General features: G+C 42.6%; 1 protein-coding gene and 2 long non-coding RNA genes across 52 annotated transcripts in view; 1 reads left to right on the top strand and 2 right to left on the bottom strand.

Moving 5' to 3' along the window:
• MSI2 (musashi RNA binding protein 2) overlaps positions 1-19,345 on the bottom strand; it is a 450,658-nt gene that overhangs the window by 124,027 nt on the left and 307,286 nt on the right. The gene's annotated exons all lie outside the window — the stretch shown is intronic.
• LOC310832767 lies at positions 5,303-9,722 on the top strand. The gene is made up of 4 exons (XR_014558421.1): positions 5,303-5,481; positions 6,890-7,012; positions 7,094-7,167; positions 9,633-9,722. It is a non-coding gene; the product is annotated as an uncharacterized lncRNA (long non-coding RNA).
• On the bottom strand, positions 9,127-18,056 carry LOC310832760. The gene is made up of 4 exons (XR_014558414.1): positions 16,416-18,056; positions 14,576-16,305; positions 14,048-14,233; positions 9,127-13,814 (listed from the first exon to the last, which is right to left on the bottom strand). It is a non-coding gene; the product is annotated as an uncharacterized lncRNA (long non-coding RNA).

Raw genomic sequence — 19,345 nt, 5'->3', positions numbered from 1 at the left:
TTCAACCCCTGGATCATAACTCACGTATTTGAGACTCATCCACATTGATTTCAATTAGGCTTACCACCGAGTACACATGTATATGATTGTACTGTGAATCATTCAAAGAACAAATCAAATTTATTAACTCTTTGACAAGAGCTGCAATCCGACAGGCACATGGTCTTGGTTGCCTGTGTGGTTTCTGGATAGCAGCAGAAGGAAAGACTTTAGAGTATAGTCTGTGTTTAATAGAGATGAATACATCAGGGTATTTCCAGTTCATGTTAATTTCACACGAGTCAATTCTATCCCATTTCCACAATAAGCTGGCAATTTTTTAAAAAGCAAGAAAATGTATTTAAAAAAACTTAATTAAATACTATTTTATCAGAAACTATTATTTAAATATAATTTTTATTTCAATGTCTGCATTTCTAACGCTTCCTTTCTTAAACACTACCAATCCAGAACACATTTACCATCTTGGGAACAATTCATTTAAATCTTGTTTCTTGAAATAATGATGTTGTTAGACTGACCAATATTCATATAATTTTATTGCAAAAAGTCCCTGTGTTTCATTTCAAGGCGCTCTCTCTCTGACTCTCTCTCTCTCTCTCTCTCTCTCTCACACACACACACACACACACACACACACACACAGAGCGAGAGAGTGAGAAACCTGTGATTCCTGCTTAATACAAACTCATTAGATCTTGAGCCAGGGCCAGTGTACCCATGAGGATGCAAAGAGGCAGCAGATCCCAATTTAGATCTTTATTTTCCCACCACCAACCTTGTTCCTGTTGTAGATCCTTCACTCATCATTTCCTCCCTGGTGAGGAAGGAGATTCCAGTTTGTGGTTCGCCTCAGGCCCCAAAACGTATTGGGCTGGCCTTGGTCTTGAGACAGCTGTAGCTTCACTTAAGAATTTTTACTAACCAAATGTTTACTTCAAGGCAAGGCAACTCTGAAGGTCAGACTGCTGCTGCATACCAGGTGGCATGACAACAAGTAGCTAAGATCTCTCATTTTTATTAATCGGTCATGTAGTTGACCTTACTGTCTTTAAGATATGAAATCTTGTAACTTGCAGAAAGGTTTTTATGCTCTTCATCTCCAACCGATGGGTGCTGGGAGATACAGCAACACAGCAATGGAGGAAAGGTTACACCCATGTAGACCAGGTCCATAATGTGCAAGACTGTCCTTTGTATAAAGCCTGCTGAGACACTCGGGATGTATGCTTGGTCAGATGGCTTTATGACCAGCAAAATCTGAATAGATTTTCATGCTAAAAGACAGTAATAAGATGGTGACCTAGAAAAGAACCATCACTTGCAGTGGGCATAGCTTACGTATGATCACAAATTGTGAGTAATGAACTATTAAACTGCAGAAGTAACAATCATAACCGAGTGTTAGCGGACTATACTGTGCATTTGCAAGGATATAGTTTTATATATCTGACATGCCGTAAAACAGAGGTTTTTTGCTGAGCAGTAGAGAAATATTAAGATTCAGCTCTCCCCACCTCACGATAATCCCTTTCCAAAACACAAGGTACAGATAGCTCCACTGAAAACACGAGCTGCAAAGAGAGAGAGCAAGACAGAGACAAAGAGACAGAATATACTCTTTTATCTATTTTAACCCTTAGATTAATTAACACTTTAAATCAGCTAAGTATGGTGCGAACCAAAACATATAAAACAAAACTCTACAGAGACCCCCACACTGTGGCACTCCAGCCAAACAGCTCACTGGCGAGTTACCTGTACCCCGTGCGCAGAAAGGAACTGAGCAGAAACCAACCAACAGCCAAAAAGACAGGCTGGGCATATTCAGGGAATGTAGGGGGATGGCAGACATGCTGCCACGTTCAGGCTCTCTACCTTGATTCGGCCTAAATTGCATTCTGCTCTCTCTTTCTCTCTCTGCTAATTAGGTAAATTTTACTCTTATTTTGTATGAAACGTATCTATTTTGTTCTTAAGCTTTTAAAAATGCAACTTGTCTACACACGAGTCAATGGAGCACAAGGCTTCTAAGTGCTTTGTTTTTGCTGGGAGAGGGTTGCAGAGAGAAATGTAACTAGACTGGATGCTGCTGAAGGGAAATCTAAACTGTCTCCAGTCGTCCCATCCTGTCCAGCAATATTAACAGTGGATTACATTACAAGACAGTCATAAGCCTCTACTGCTCTTCAACACACACACACAGAGCCATTGCCACGAACCTGGCCCCCCCAGCCGCCACTTACAACTGTGGATAATGGGCTGCATTAGCATAGTACTTTAAAATGTATTTGTTAAAATAAAAAATGTTTCTCTCGTGAAATGAGACCTCGGTAAGAAAGTGCATCAGCGATTATTTTTGCTGCCCACCCACAAGAATGCTAAAATCCTGGATTTTTCCATTGGGCAGCTCTCACTTCCATCCTAGAAGATGAAATAACCTAAGCTTCAAAAGATAGAGCTTCTCTGGCAATTGAAGTGTAAGTTGAGAACCACCCTACATCAATGGATATTGCTCCTTCACTTAGATGCCAATCCTACTTCTCTCATAGGCTCGTTTATGATTGGGCACAATACTATCCACACATTCTGCCTGATGATAGACAGACAGACAGACAGACAGACAGAACAGAATCTTGGCCAGCTAACGGGCCACACTGGCATCTGGTGGCATGGCCTGAATCCAGGCAAAATTTGCCCAAACAAACTGTATGTGTAAATCTAGCCATAGATTGGCTTTGGCCTTTTGGGAGAATATTGCTAGGCGATGCTGGTGTTGCGAAGTCCTGTGCACAATGATGACCTCATTGTTTAAAATATGTAGATAAGATGCTCACAAAGGTATTTATTATGCAAAAAGGGGAGCTTAATTTCTAATTATTTGCTCCAGTTTCCCATGTGCACCCAAAGAATACCTAATACGGAAGTATCTTTTCCAGTGTACCCATACCCAGCTTTGCCACTTGGCACGATATCTTTGCTAGTGTCTTTCTTTTGAATTTTAAAGTCTTTGAGGAGCTAGGCTTATACAAGGGAAAGAGCTGCAGCTGGTAGGAGAAAAAGTACTTTCAAGAAGAATACACACATTTTGAAGTTAGTTTAAGAAGGTGTGCAAGATGCTGGTACTTATGAAAGTGGCTTACTTGTTGCCGCATTACAATAAACTGTAGTTCCCTTAACACAGTCGTGTCATTAGTTACTTGACTGGGTTGCTTCATGCACAGGTAAACATTTAACACATCTTAGGTGTATGCCTACAAAATAATAGTGCACAGATCTGGCTACCTCACATTCAGGTGGACCTGCTGGAGAACTGCAACTTGCTGTTGAATGTATAGACAGTGGTAAACTGGGGTTGGCTGTGCACAATGTGCAAAACAGCCTTTAGGTGAATACAAGCATGTACACCTGTACGGGTTTTTTTTCCTGTTTGGGACTTGTCTGAGAGGTTCATGGATCGTGAAACAAGTGTACCTGTTTTTCATCCAACAAGTGTTGGAAGCCATGTTAGCACAACATGCATGGTCACAAGAAAAGTGGCATGTAGAGACAGGGGACTGAATATGGCATTCTTGGATGACAACTGGTCGAAGCAGCTGTACTTTACACAGTAGTCCAGCATGGCCAATATTATGGATGACACACACAAGCTGCCAAGCTTGGGAACTCATAACTGTCAAGGTACAATATGGCGGCCTGCCAGGCCCAGAGCTTTCACATTCACTATGCCAGAACATCCACACACAATTTAATTGCATTATAATTTCAAAAGTGCTTTTCAAACTGAAAAAAGACATTCACTGATTAACCAGTGAAGAGCAAAATTGTTTATGAAATTGAATACAAAAAGCTACAGAAATGTAATTGGGTCGTTCTAGCACCTAATTTTCAAGCCATTTTCCCACTTATTTAATCACGAGACACAAAAGGAGCGAGTGAATTGACTTCATACTAATTAGATTACTCCCTGCGATACTCACAGCCCATATTCCAACTGGTTGATAGCAACGTTTTAAAAATGAAACAAAAGCAGGGGGAAATGACAACAGCTTGTCTGTGGGATCCACTTATTTCAAAATTGGCTCCTTGTCTATGGGAACGCCATCAACGGGCTGCCAGAGGAGACCTTCCTCAACTGCTGCTCTTCACTCCCAAAATAGGCCTGGCAGTAGCATGTGAGAGCCAAATAGCACCTCAGAGAACAGTTTGGGATCCTAAAGGCCCAACTTGTACAAAAATGAGAATTAGAAATATTATGCATAATAGCGATGCATAACGAGTCTCAGTAGATTCAAGGTTATCAGTACACGGCAGCCAATATCCACTCTGTCAAACACAGTAATTAGGGGAGAAAATTATTCCTAAAGGCACAGTCCACTGGGAAGTTCTCCTACTAAAAGATGTATTGAACAGAAGATGGCGCCCATTCATTTCCACGTGGATTGTGTCCACTCTTATTAATTTAAACAGGCAAAGAGAAACAAACATCATAAAAGCTGGAATCCCGTTAAAAAATAAACATGTCTGATTTGATTCAAACAACTCCCGAGTAGCAAACCTAATTATCCACATTCACCTTGCAATGCCAAAGCAATTGAAAATAGAAATTCCATCTAACCAAACCTCTGGCTAATAGTTATTAACTGCCTTTTTGAACAATTCATTTGTTCAATATTACTTACAAGGAAACACAGAGCTCCAAATAAAAATAAGAAGGGCAATGAAATAAAAATGCTTCCTAACTCAAATGCTGGCCTACCCGTCAGGTGCTCTCTTTCCCTTATTGACTGACATGAATGAAATTCCATTTTTTCCCTGAGCCACCTGTCTTTGGGGAGATACCATAAGCTAGTACTAAGGAGGGTCCCAGCCACTCTCACTTTCTCCAGTTAAAGCAGGAATAGGGTACCTGTGGCTCTCCAGCCCTACCAACCCTGGTCGATGGCCAAGTGGGGAGGAACCAATGGATATTGGGAATCCAACTACATTCGGAGGGGCACAAATGCCTCAGTTGAAGATCTCATGGGAGGGAAGGGCACCCCTCTCCCTAGGGAGACCTCAGAGGACTGTCTCCAGACAGAACAGATGATGAAGGCAGGTGTATAGGTTCACATTGTATAGGTCTAAACCTACACAGACATATTAGACGTGGCTTCACAGAAACCAACGGCTATTTAGCTCTTTCTCTCCTCTAGCCATTATTACGCTCTCCCTCCACTGCCAGAGGCAGTATGCCTCCGAATACCAGTTGCTTGTTATCACAGGTGGGAAGAGCACTGTTGGGTTCAGGTTCTGTTTCCCATGGACATCTGGCCGGCCACCATGAGAACAGAATGCTGGACAAGATGTGCCCTTGGTCTGATCCAGCAGGGAGGGCACTTCCTATGTTCTTGCATCCAAAACTGTCTTCCTCAGTAGCTGTTCCTACCTGGCCGTGAAACAGGACTGTACAAAGAATTAGGGTCTAAATTTGCTTGTAAAGTACCTCCCCCACCTGAAGGGTGTTTCTGAGGGACACTGTGTGCTTTGGTCTCAGATAAGCTATGTACCATGTTATATCTGAATATATGTGCATAGCTGTTGTGTTGTCTCCCCTAGTTGTGTCATTTGCATACCTGAGGTTGTTGATATTTCTTCCGGCAATCTTAATTCTGGCTTGGGATTCATCCAGTCCAGGCTTTCGCATGATGAATTCTGCATATAAGTTAAATAAGCAGGGAGACAACATACAGCCTTGTCGTACTCCTTTCCCATTTTTGAACTAATCAGTTGTTCCATATCCAGTTCTAACTTTAGCTTCTTGTCCCACATAGAGATTTCTCAGGAGACAGACGAGGTGATCAGGCGCTCCCATTTCTTTAAGAACTTGCCATAGTTTGCTGTGGTCAACACAGTCAAATGCTTCTGCATAGCCAATGAAGCAGAATTAGATGTTTTACTGGAAGTCTCTAGCTTTCTCCATAATCCAGAATACCTTGATGGCAGCAAGTGAGGAGGAATTACAGAACCTTTTAATGAGGGTGAAAGAGGAGAGCGCAAAATATGGTCTGAAGCTCAACATAAAAAAAAACTAAGATCATGGCCACTGGTCGCATCACCTCCTGGCAAATAGAAGGGGAAGAAATGGAGGCAGTGAGAGATTTTACTTTCTTGGGTTCCATGATCACTGCAGATGGTGACAGCAGCCACAAAATTAAAAAATGCCTGCTTCTTGGGAGAAAAGCAATGAGAAACCTAGACAGCATCTTAAAAAGCAGAGACATTTACCTTGCTGACAAAGGTCTGTATAGTTAAAGTTATGGTTTCCCCAGTAGTGATGTATGGAAGTGAGAGCTGGACCATAAAGAAGGCTGATCGCCGAAGAATTGATGTTTTTGAATTATGGTGCTGGAGGAGACTCTTGAGAGTCCCATGGACTGCAAGAAGATCAAACCTATTCATTCTGAAGGAAATCAGCCCTGAGTGCTCACTGGAAGGACAGATCGTGAAGCTAAGGCTCCAATACTTTGGCCACCTCATGAGAAGAGAAGACTCCCTGGAAAAGACCCTGATGTTGGGAAAGATGGAGGGCACAAGGAGAAGGGGACGATAGAGGACGAAATGGTTGGACAGTGTTCTCGATGCTACCAATATGAGTTTGACCAAACTGCGACGCAGTGGAAGAGAAGGAGTGCCTGACGTGCTCTGGTCCATGGGGTCACAAAGAGTCGGACACGACTAAATGACTAAACAACAACAACCCCTAGTTTTGTATTGTTTTTACTTTGGAGTTAATGTTATTCTCATCATTGTTATTTTCATTATTATTGTAAGCCACGTTGAAAACTTGATATACCCAAATGATATATAAGCACTTCCTTCCTTCCCGTTTTCCTTTTTCCATCTTCAGTCTCACTCCTTGTTTTCATGCTTTTCTGACTGAAAATAGAAGGCTGGATTTGTAGCAATTACAGAGATGCCCAGATCTATAACGACAGGGACATTTAATTATCAGAAGCCTCCTTCCTTCCAGGTAGTTTTGTGCCATTCCCCCACCCCCCAAAAATTGTGCATTTTTTGTTTAAATCTGAGTTATAATGGTTCTGCATTTCAGTTGCAGATACTGACAAATCTTTAAAAACTACTGACGTGGGAAAGTAATAGTAGAAAGACAGATAAATGTATAGGGTAAGGGACCCCTGACCATTAGGTCCAGTTGTGATCGACTCTGGGGTTGCAGCACTCATCTCGCTTTATTGGCCGAGGGAGCTTCCGGGTCATGTGGCCAGCATGACTAAGCCGCTTCTGGCAAACCAGAGCAGCGCACGGAAACACCGTTTACCTTCCCGCCGGAGCGGTACCTATTTATCTACTTGCACTTTGATGTGCTTTTGAACTGCGAGGTTGGCAGGAGCAGGGACTGAGCGACGGGAGCTGACCCTGTCGCGGGGATTCGAACTGCCAACCTTCTGATCGGCAAGCCCTAGGCTCTGTGGTTAAACCCACAGCGCAACCCGCATCCCAGAAAGGCAGATACATACATTCTTTAAACAATTTAACTATACAAATAAAAACCAAGTATTTATAAAGCATGTGCAAAAGTTCTCCTGATAGTCAGGACCAGTAAGCATCTGCTTTGATGACAGCTGAAGTCAGAAGGGAATCAGGCCAGACCCCTCCCACCTCACCAGCTGACACATCCCCCTGGGCGGCTTCTTTGTAGAGAAAGACTCTGTTGCCGCTTGAAGACTAGCCAAGAACTTCCGAATGCACCCAAATGAGTCCCAACCTGGCACAATCTCCTTGCCGCTTTTGTAACTCATTTGAAATTTTATTAGGTGCAACATAATTGATTACATAATCAAACGAAGAACGCACATTATCAAGATATTGTAGCACTTCACGGGACATTTAATCACCCTGCGTGGCACAGTGCCAAAATGAATTAGCCTGCATTAGAGCTGAAACACATCTTAGTCCTCATATTTGTTTCCATCCTTAAGGAAGGAACTTGCTTGTGCAAAAGGGTTCTCCAATTCATCATGAGGTTTTTCTGTTACCCAGGCTGCTATATTATCCAAAAGAAATGCCATTAAATTGCTGGGTTATAACTAAGCTATGGATAGGGAACCATGTGGGCTCTCTGCATGCTGCTAGACTCCAACTCCCATCATCCCTGACCACTGGCAATGTTGGCTGGGGCTGATGGGAACTGGATGCCAGAAACACCACAAGCTCCCCACCCCTGAACAAAGCAGTACTTTTTTTAAATGCCACATTGATTATTTCCTGGCACAAGGAGGCAACATATAAATATTACAATAAATATTTGTAATATTGATAAATATTGGAATATAGATAAACGTATTTCATGCAGACTTTCCAATATAGAGTCCCCAAAGCAGTTTACAATCATTGGGTTGTATTCAGCTAATGGACCCAAATTAGTTAGGTCCATTATTTTCAGTGGCCTACTCTTGAGTATGACAAACTCTGGAAACTACCCATAAAAAAAGAAGAAGAAACAGGCTATCTTGGATTTTTGACGTGCTCTACCACTTTTTATTCTTCCTGAGATATGGAAGATGTAAACATTTATAGGCTCATGATGCTTAATGCACCTCACTGGATTGCTTTAAGTTATTATGCTGTATGAGAACTAGTGACTTCCAGCTTAAAGGGTGCTATAAAAACTATTTAAATAAATAAATAATGGCTTTAAAGGTTCAAAACAATACTGACAATCTCCTTACAGCAAAAAATTATTTATTTAAAAAAATATAAATGAATTTCTGTTATATCCAGGAAGGAGCATTCATATGAAGGCCAAGAAAACTGCAAGCTCTTTTCTGTCTTTACCGTACGTAAAAATCAATAAAATAACAAAAAGGTTAATATCCAGGCAATTAAAATCTTGTACCAAGGAGAGCTGAATTCTGCAAAAGTTGCGCAAGTACATTAGAGTAAGTTCTATCTTGCACAACTTATTCCTTAGTTATTATCAGTTTGCCTTGTTGATTCCAGATTTGTTTGTCTGGGGTAGGGTAAAGAACTATCTGCCGGGCAGAGAAGCCACTGGAACTCTTAGCCCTCCCCCTATGTGACTTTGGCTAACAATGTACTCCCAGAAGCACTAGAAAGTCACTCTTTTTTTTTTTTTTAAAGGAAACACAAGATTTTAAGGAAAGTTAAATCTGTACCCAGTCCCATATTTTACACTTTGATAATGCTTCTACTTTATGGCAAGCATTTGGCTATAGCTGCATGTCTGATGTAACTGAGAAATTTAAGCCAGAGTTATCAGATATTGGAGCTAAGCTGCACTGGTTGTTAGAACTGCCTCCAATGCACCTGAATAAAGGCGCAAATCCTACCAGTCCAAACTACCATGTATCTGACTTAGGCCCATCAATTAGGAGGTGACACACCTCCCTCCCTGGGAATCATCGGCATCTGGCGAAAGAAAGCAAAGAAAGCATGGAGCAACTATTCTAGGGGTGGCTCATCATCTGGTTTCAGGAAAGGGGGGTGGGAACTGATACGTTGCATAAAATGCAGCATTGGCCATTTACCAAAGCTAAGCCGGAAAAGAATGCCTCTACTCAGAGCCCTCCCCGCTCTTGCCACTGAAATTATTTAATTCTCATCACCAGACTCCACTGAGGCGATCAACAGCTGCAGGACAGAGCAAAAGAGCAATGACGTGTCTGCAGCACTGACTTTGCATGGGGGAATTTTCTCAACAGCTGAGGCTCAGCGCTCAAGGTGACTCCTAAGTGATTGGTTATTGAGGGAAGAATCAGGGTGGATAGTGAAGGAGAAAATCATATGTCCTTCTAATCACAAAGATATTCATGTGTCTTTTTAATCATGCCGAGAAAAGAGAATTTGGTCACTTTGAAGGGTGCATGTGGTTTTACAGTGTCCCGAGAGGCCTTGTCTTCCAAGGTCAGATCAATGGCTGCCCTAGCCTGCCTGCCTTGTGAAGTGGGGCTGCCACAATTCCAGTTGGGGCTTTAAATTAAAAAAAAAAAAAGTCTAATTGCCCAGATGTTTTTATAGGATAAAGAGTTTTGTTGCACTGGGTGTTGTTCCAAAGACAGGGGCACTGTGACAGGAAACAGGCCAAGGTTCCTTTCAACCCTGATTTGTTTGGGAGAAAACTCTTGATCCTTCCACTCACTCTGCATGGCAGACATTATAGGGGAGCTGGAAGGAGCTGGAAGCTCAGAAGTCCACAAAGCAGATATAATAAAAGCACTGACTGTGGTCAAGAGAAGCAAGCGCAAAAAAATGACACACCTGACCTTGGGCTATAATAATTCCATTGATTCTGTAATAACTCTTCCCCTTCAGGCTTTCGCTTCAGGCAGCATTCCATAATCATAGCAACTATATTGCTGGGCAGACAGCAGCTGCCCAATACTTAAGATAAACTGGCATATAACATTAACCTGGGAAAAAGATAATCTCTGTACAGTCAAAGGTTTTATCCGAGTGTAAGGCATCAGGGAGATGAATGACCAATACTTTGTGCAGCTATAAAAGAAATGATTGGTTGTGTTTAGGACTTTTTGAGCTTGAAAGCAGATCTTTGCTATGGGCTTTCCACAGGTTGTTGTACAAAACTCTGTGGGATCTGCTCTGCATTGCATGTCTGTATATCATTCATCCACTGAACCAAACCAAGCCCAGTTCAATGTAAAGCATAAGATGGTACATTCAAGAGTGGGCAGCCAGTAGAAACAGCAAAATCCCCCACTCATTTTCCATGTCCTGAAAATTCAGAGTTATCTATAGTTTAAAAAGAAAGAAAACAGTATCCCTTACACAGTATAGATGTAAAATAAGGAGGGGTTTGGGACATTGGTAAAGCATTTGCTTTGGTGCATAGTTTTTAATTATACTGTATTCCCCCTTGAATTTGGGGATTCTAATGACTGGGACAGTTATACACTAGGCAGGTTCAGATGCTCCTTAGCCCAGTCATAAGGAGTGGGGGGAGAATGGCACCTGGCAGGCTCATGACCCAGTTAGGATGATATGGAGGTGCCAACTATATGAACTGATGTCCCCATGCACACACATGAAGGTGCCAGTTCATACAATTGACATCTCCATCCAATACCAGCTGGGCTGAAAGCTTATTGCCTGCACCATGCACATCTTTGGGCAAATACGTGAAGGCCAAGAAGAGTGTGGACCGGGCCTCCATGTTGCCTCTATTTTAAAAAGGTAGAAAATGGGATGGGAAAGTTTAGACGCTGTTGCTTCTGCTCTGTTTACAGCTCTTCTGGTTGCCACTGGCCTACTGCACCAAACACACAAAAGAAGCCTTGGCACATGCAATAATTTTAACTATTTGGCATGGCATCATCAAAAAAATATTACGTGAATATCAATGAAGACCCTCATCTTACCAACTTACAAAAGTAGAATATATTCTATGTAAATAGTTCCTCAACGAACACTACAAGTAGCAACACAACATAGCTTTAGATGTTTCACTCACACACGTACGTCCGGAGCAAACTCACAAACATACCAACGTTTGTTTCTGATCCATATTTTCAAAGGAAAATTGAGCTGTTAAGGAGTAAGGAGTGAGCCTCTCATATAGCATCAGATTTGATGCGTCTGCTTTAATGTTCAAGGCCACAGGCAACAAGAGGAGGATAACATCAGTTCCTTAAATGCATATCAAAGCAAACAGGTCTGGGTTTAACATGAACACCAGCAAATGAGAAGTTCTATTAAGATAATCATGTTTTACATATATCTTTAAGAACTGGGGAGTTCAGGGAGACATGCCAATTACAGAAACACCCATTTACAACCCCCATGTCAGATTGTCAGAAGGAAAGAAAAATCTCCTGCGGCTTTAACAGATAACGGATGCCTTTCAGGCAAGCCCGGTAGGTATTAAAAGAAGAGCAACTGGTTGCACACTGGAAAAAAGGCAGCTTTCTTCGGCAGCTGTCAGCAAGTGCAAAGAACGGCATATATACCTCTGCTCTAGCAAACAGAAAGCTCAGGCATCTGTGTTGGGGCGACAATCTGTTTGGAACTGGAATGTATGTAAATACAATCAAATCGGAGATGTTCCTGCCGTCTGTGTAGCAGACAGAATCTATCGCCAAAGCTTAAAACTAACAATGTGTGTCTGCTTTTTCTGCTGAACAAAGGCAGCACCCTGTTCTCCCCCCAAGTTATGTCTATATCAAAAGCCGACAGAACTAAAGGCCCCTGTGATCATTTTCAAAGGCCTTTTTGTCACAGAGTGAGGGTTTGCTTCCAACAGGACCAGCCTCTCCCCCTGCCGCCTCTTTCTTTCATGATGGCACTGCATAAAGATGAAACTTTCCAATGAGGAATATCTCAACCCTCGTCTTTCAGGAGAAGCCACATCAGCACTGGTGCCAAACTATGCCCAGGTGTACATCACACAGGTACTTTTTACTGCAAAAATCCATCCTGAGAAAACAAACTCCCACCTTCAGCATATTAAAAAGTGGCCATATGAACCTTCCAGAGACATGAGTAGAAAGCCATACACTGTTTTCAAAATGTGCTTTGTTGCCCTTGATTCTAAGTTTCCCCTTGAACAAAAATCCTTCTCTGTGCTCAATTATAACTGATAAACATCTGGAGTTTTGTGCCCAGGGCTCCTGGGTCCCCCATGTCAGTCAACACCAGGGGTCAGCAAACTTTTTTTAGCAGGGGGCTGGTCCACTGTCCCTCAGACATTGTGGGGGGCCGGACTATTTTTTTTGGGGGGGGGGGGGGAATGAATGAATTCCTATGCTCCACAAATAACCCAGAGATGCATTTTAAATAAAAGCACACCTTCTACTCATGTAAAAACACCAGGCAGGCCCCACAAATAACCCAGAGATGCATTTTCAATAAAAGGACACATTCTACTTATGTAAAAACATGCTGATTCCTGGACCGTCCGCAAGCTGGATTTAGAAGGCAATTGGGCCAGATGCGGCCCCCGGGCCTTAGTTTGTCTACCCATGGTCAACACCATCACCATCCTATTCTTCAACAATAATGGCCAGACCTGCTTGCCCAGGCCAGCCAAGATAGCTGCTAATCCATTTTAATTAGTCCCATAAGTAGAGAAGGGGGCAAACAACACTTTTTCTCTTTTCCATGAAAACTGCTGGTTGGACACAATTTAACTTTTCTTTTTCCAGATGAAAAAAGGCTGGCAAAGGATGGGAACGGTCAAAGTTTCCTCTGAAATACTGTAATAGGATGCAAAGAGAGAGGGAGAATGCAATGATAAAAACAAGATCCGTCACTACGATGCTGGTGCCAGGCTCTTTTGCAGTTTAGGCAAGGCTAACTCTTGCACCACCACCACCACTCCAAAAAGATTGCTAACTTCAGAAACAGATGTCTTGTAGAAAGAATTAAAAGCACAAAATTTGAAACTGCTTAATTCACTTTAGATTGTCAGAATAAGTAATATTTGATTATCCTTCTCAAATACAAAAGAAAATGGTTTGGCACACAAATCATTTTGAATAAGCTTGTGAACTGTGATGTTAAAATTTAAGTCTCTTTAAAGTTTCAATTTCAGGCACATCAACATCTTGCTTTGTGTGCCTCTTCCCTTGTAAATTTTGTCACCAATTACTACAGGTCAAGTGCTGATGCTTGCGCATGTTCAACTGACATAGCTGTCAGGCTAACTAGTTTCTTTCGCAAAACTGTTGAGCATATGTGATTTTTTATAAGTCTGAGCTTTGAGAAACTGGGTTTACCACTTTCCCGTGACACTGGAAGTGTAGGAAGGATCCTTAGAGAAACAGAAACATTAGACACTTTTCCAGTTACAGATAGGTAGCCGTGTTGGTCTGCCATAGTCAAAACAAAAAAAATTCCTCCCAGTAGCACCTTAAAGACCAACTAAGTTAGTTCTTGGTATGAGCTTTCGTGTGCATGCACACTTCTTCAGATATCTGAAGAAGTGAGCATGCACACGAAAGCTCATACCAAGAACTAACTTAGTTGGTCTTTAAGGTGCTACTGGAAGGATTTTTTTTTTATTAGACACTTTGTCCAGCAGTTTTTGTTGTAGTATGAAGAGAAGTACTCCTTGCAGCAGCATAGATTTTGGAAGCCTTTGAGCTATTGCTATAAGGTCACAGCACAGATACAAAACTGTGCCCCTCAAGGAGCAGTACTTCACCCCTTTGTGGTCTGTGCTCTAGGCGGCTGCCTAGCTGGCCTAATGGTAGCACTAGACCAGGGGTCTGCAACCTTTAAGACAAAAAGAGCCACTTGGACCCATTTCCGAAGAAGAAAAAAAACTGGGAGCCGCAAAACCATTGCGACATTTAAAACAAATATATCTCCAGAGCCGCGATCTGACAGCGGGTGGGAAGGTGACGTCGGGACAGTGTGTGACTAACGCACGCACCGCCCCCATGCGACATCACAGCCAGTACAGCGCCCGTCACAGTGGGGAGTGTCAGGGCGCACAATGCGCCTCCTCCCCTCGCTAGTATCCGCCCCGGAGCCGCGGCAAAGGTGTAAAAGAGCCACATGCGGCTCCGGAGCCGCGGGTTGCAGACCCCTGCACTAGACCCAAGTCATTACAGCTCACAATGACCTGGTTAGCAGTAATAATTTGTCCATCTCATAATGTTTGATTCCAACTAAATATATGGAAAAACTTTCTGACAGTAAGAGCTATTCAACAGTGGTACGGTCTCTTTCCAGAAGTTGTGGACTCTCCTTCCTTGGAGGTTTTAAAGCAGAGGTTGGATGGCCATCTGTCATGGATGTTTTAGCTGAGATTCCAGCATTGCAGGGGGTTGGACTAGATGACCCTTGGGGAGGTCCCTTTCAACTCTACGATTCTATGATTGCATATGCATGGCACCATCAGTGCACATAATAACAGTATGAACAAGGATGGAACTCTTAAGAAAAAAATGAGCTTCCCACCCAACTCAAAAACTGGCCTAGAAACCCTATAAAACCAGGCCAATTTCATATCAAGCTATCCATCATTAATAGAAATCTTACTATGCAGTTTAAACACAGTGACTAAGTTTGGCTTTGTTTTGCTTTTTAATCCGTGCAGCTTTGTCCTTCTGTCCACAGATAGGAAATCACACTTGTAGAGGGGGGAAAAAAACAAGGTAGTGTAGCAGTGATCCAAACTGGGAGTGTTCAAATGGTCACCTCAAATGTCCAATCAGTTTGTAACATTGTTGCTTTGACCCGACTGGAACCTGATCCCATTGTTTTTTTCCTAACATGAGCTGTGCTGTTAAGGCCCAGAGATGCTTCCTGCTGCTTCAGCTGTCTGTCTTAAGCAAAGACCACGGATACGACAGGTTCATCCTGCCGCAACCTCACAGCAGACAGGGAGCGAACCAATTTGTTCCTCCTTTGATCAATTGAACTATTCCCCAACCGAGATGAGTATAGTAAACTGAACATAGCTAAATCAACCCAATAATTGCGAGGTCAGCAAAGGCCAACTGGGGTGCAGACAAAAAGGCTGGAGCAGGCTAACACTCTTGACTGCTTAAGTGTGGTTAAGTAGCCAGGAATGTTACCTCTACATCTACGGAAGGAATCGTGCTGGATACTGACATCTCAGCCTTGGGGGAAATTCTGTCTTACCCCCTTGAGTCTCAAAGTTGACAACATATACTGCGTACATGTTTCCAAAAATTCTCTACATTTGGGGATAATTCTGCATAAGAATCGCTGGTGCAGGGTGGAAAATATTGTGGAACAGAAGTTTCCCCTCTTTTAGTTTTTCAAAGGACAGTTTTCTAGTTTTAGTTTATTTTATTTCAACCTGACATTTACGTACCACTTATTGAACAAAGCTACCTGGATGGTTCGCGAAACAAACTTAGAAGTACCCTAAAAAGGAGGAGGAGCATATGTCAAAACTGTATTAATTTAACCAAGATAAGAGCAGTTTTCAAAATGCATTGGGTCACACAGTTAATTAGTAACATAATTAATGAGTACAATACGAGTTGAACTGGGGAAGCTGAAATGATACGATATTGGTCAAATCTAAAATCAAAGCTGTAATTAACATTTCCCCCCAGGTGAGTCTCCCCAGGAAGCATGCATTTTCTTCATCAAATATTTCAGTTCATCTATTTCTGGCTACTGGAAAAAAGTCAGATATTTATTTTGCATAACAAATTAATAAGGTGTGGTAGGACAGTTTGTAGCCTGCACTGTGAGAGGGCAGGAAGCCAACCAACCAACCAAACCCTCTTCTTGTTACCTTCAAGGTGCCACCAAGTGTGGACATCTTTATTTTATTTTTGCTGCCTCTGTGGAGTATGGTGGTTATGGGGCTAAACATCCTGAATGTCCTACATCTGGGGAGGAGCTTCCTACATAACGGAAGCTGCAGTTTCTTTGTCTGTGTGAAAGAGAGCCTCCAACCTTTTGGAAACTTGGTGGTGCAATGGGTCAGTCCATCTAGCTGTTAAGCAGGTTTGTGGTTGGAGCCCATCCAGAGATAGATGTGGACATGATTCCTGCATTACAGGGGGTTGGACTGGAATAACCCCTGGTATACCCTTCCAAATCTACAATTCTATGATTCAGCTGTAACACTTCACATGCCGAGGACTGCTTGTGCCATTGAGAGTATAATTGTGGCAGAGAGGGAAAGCCCCTATTGTGTGAAAATCCCAGCACTTGTTTTAAGCATGAGGTTGCACTATGCTCCAACTAATTTCAGAATCCAGTACCATGTCTAATGCAAGCAACACCTTCCACTCAGCCAGTAAAAATGAGTATCAGCCAGCAGCCATACCTCATACTAATTAAATGAAGTATCCTTTTGCATTTCCTGAACAAGTCCAGGCCAGTCCCCTTTCAACAAGAACGAGGGCCCATTGCTAATAAACTGTTAGGCGTACTCCATTTTATATTTCCAGAGAACTTCCAAGTTCACTCATTTTTCAGCAAAGGGTAGAGCCAGAAATAGATTGAACAAACAGAAATGCCCCATGGTTGGGCTTTCACCCTACGGCATGACATTTAATTAACTCAGCTCAGGGTGTCTCAGGAGCTCTCCACCTGTGCCGCTCATTACAAAATTTAAGTCTGGCCCCTTTGTGAAAAGTCCCCTTCACATTCAGGGAGGTGCTGTGTTAGAATTATTTCCTAAAGCACAGTGAACTTTTTTCAGCATTCTGCCCAGGAGGTTGCTCCAAGCTCTATGCCACACCAATTCAGCTTTTTCAGACATTTCCAGGAGGCTGATCCATACCACACTTCACCAAGACATGATGCTCCTTTGATGGACAGTGATGTCAGTGGGCTTTTCTGTCTGTCTGTCACTCACACTTTAGCTACCACCACCACCCCAGTTTCCTTGCCTCCAAACCTTGTTTGTTCTTTGTTTTCAGGACTAATCAGGGACTTAGTGGAGAATCAAGATTTTGGCTCAAGGGCTGCCCAATAATCACTACCCAAGCTTTAACATTTTACCTTCCTGTGAACTTTTGACTCTCCTATGCAGAAGAGCCTCTAAAAGAAAAGCAACGATTTTACAACCAAACACAAAATGGCTGAAAGTCCTACAGAGTTAGTAACACATGGTATACAAGATTGCCATGGGTTATGTGATATACTTTCCAATTCAAAATTTTCTAGAAACCCTACAGTAATCAGAAGTCACATTCCATGCTTCTGTGGGATCACCTATATATGACATATCTGTGGAACTTCTGGCCCTCTAAATGTTGTTGGACTATAACTTCCATCATCCCTTTATCATTAGGCACTGGCTGGGGCTGAAAGGAGCTGAAGTCCCAACTACAGCTGAAGGGCTACCATTTCCCCATCCCTGAACTACAGTTATAAGTCTAAATAATATTAGACATATCTACTGAGCTCAATGATCATAAAGCTGACTTTCATTATGATTCTCCATTAAACATTTATTGAACATCTTTGGGGAAACCCAAAGTTAAAGAACAACATACAAGACCAACTATCACCTGCAGGGAAGCAGAAAGAGAAGTGAATACATTACAAGCACACTCAGTGCTATCTTCCTGAAGTGTTTTCACAGCCTTCTCTGTGCTGTCTTGCCCAGGCCCAAATCTATGACCCTGCACTTCCCAGCATCCCAAACTTAGAAAGAACCCATAAGGCTCCATTTTCGCTCACAGCAGAAGCCATTACACACTTCCTGTCAAATACGTTTGAATGTCAAAGGATTGTTAGATCTTGGGTTTTGAAGTCTCCAACCCAGAGTCTCAAAGGGAAGTAGTTAAATCCATGGGTGCAGAGCAAGAAGCAAGAGAAGGACTTGTTTGGGTTAGAAGCTGAAGGGAGGAGGATTATTTTGGTCAGAAAATCTGATCTTAAGACAGCAATGACTTGAGAATGCACTGCCCTGATACTGCTGGATATGGAACTGCCTGGTCTTGATCTTCCCGTGTGTGTGTGTGTGTGTGTGTGTGTGTGTGTGTGTTTTCCTCCACAGCAGTGAAGCAGCAACAGTATGATCTGTTGGAGAGTAGCCAACGCACGGGAACACATTCTGACTCCTTTAGTCACTACTGCTGGTGGGATGGGGCAGGAGCAGCAAGAGAAACGCCCCCACATCAAGGGACAGAAATGTGTGATGACACCTCTCCCTGGTTGCCATTAGCCCAAGTGAGAATAGTGGGCACCTGCTCTTTCCTGTGGCTATTGCAGAACTTGAACAAAACATCAACATTAACAGCCAAGGAAGGCCTGATGAGTGGACAGATAACATAGCTGTCTTCAGTCAGTCTGCATTGAGCCAGGAGCCACAGGCTTACCTGCTGCTCTAGCCCCAGGGCCAAAATAATGGGAGAGGCTATTTTCAGCACTTGGAACATAGGAGCTTTCCCAGTCAACGCTGCCTTCTTATTTTGAAAAAGAAAATTGACACAGAGCTTAAATATAAGGTTGGGTTAAGCCCCTTAGGGAAATCAGTTATGGTTGGTTTAAAATCACAAGTCACCACACCTAAGGAGGTTAAGGAGACACATTATTATCACCATTTCCCCCACAAACATTTCAGTGGAGAGAGCACTGTCTCAGGCCACCCAAATATATTTTTGCAACCAGACTTGCTATGCCTCCCAACCCAACACTTGATCCCATGTGCCATGCTGGTGCTCCATGCATTATATCTGGAAGACCCGCCATTAACTGCATTTACAAAGTTCAATGCCATCCAACACCCAGTGCTGTCCAACGATCTGTGTTATTTTAAATATTGTGATTCTCCCCATCGGAACGTGATGGACAGCTAATAAGAAGGCAAGCCAAAGTGCTGAATGGGGGTAATTATGTGGTGGTTCAATAGGCTGAAACG

The sequence above is a fragment of the Podarcis gaigeae genome (genome assembly GCF_964106915.1).
Source record: "Podarcis gaigeae genome assembly, chromosome: 15".
Classification (NCBI taxonomy): Eukaryota; Metazoa; Chordata; class Lepidosauria; order Squamata; family Lacertidae; genus Podarcis; species Podarcis gaigeae.
Note: the sequence above shows the minus strand (reverse complement) of the source record. Positions and strands in the feature narration are given on the sequence as shown.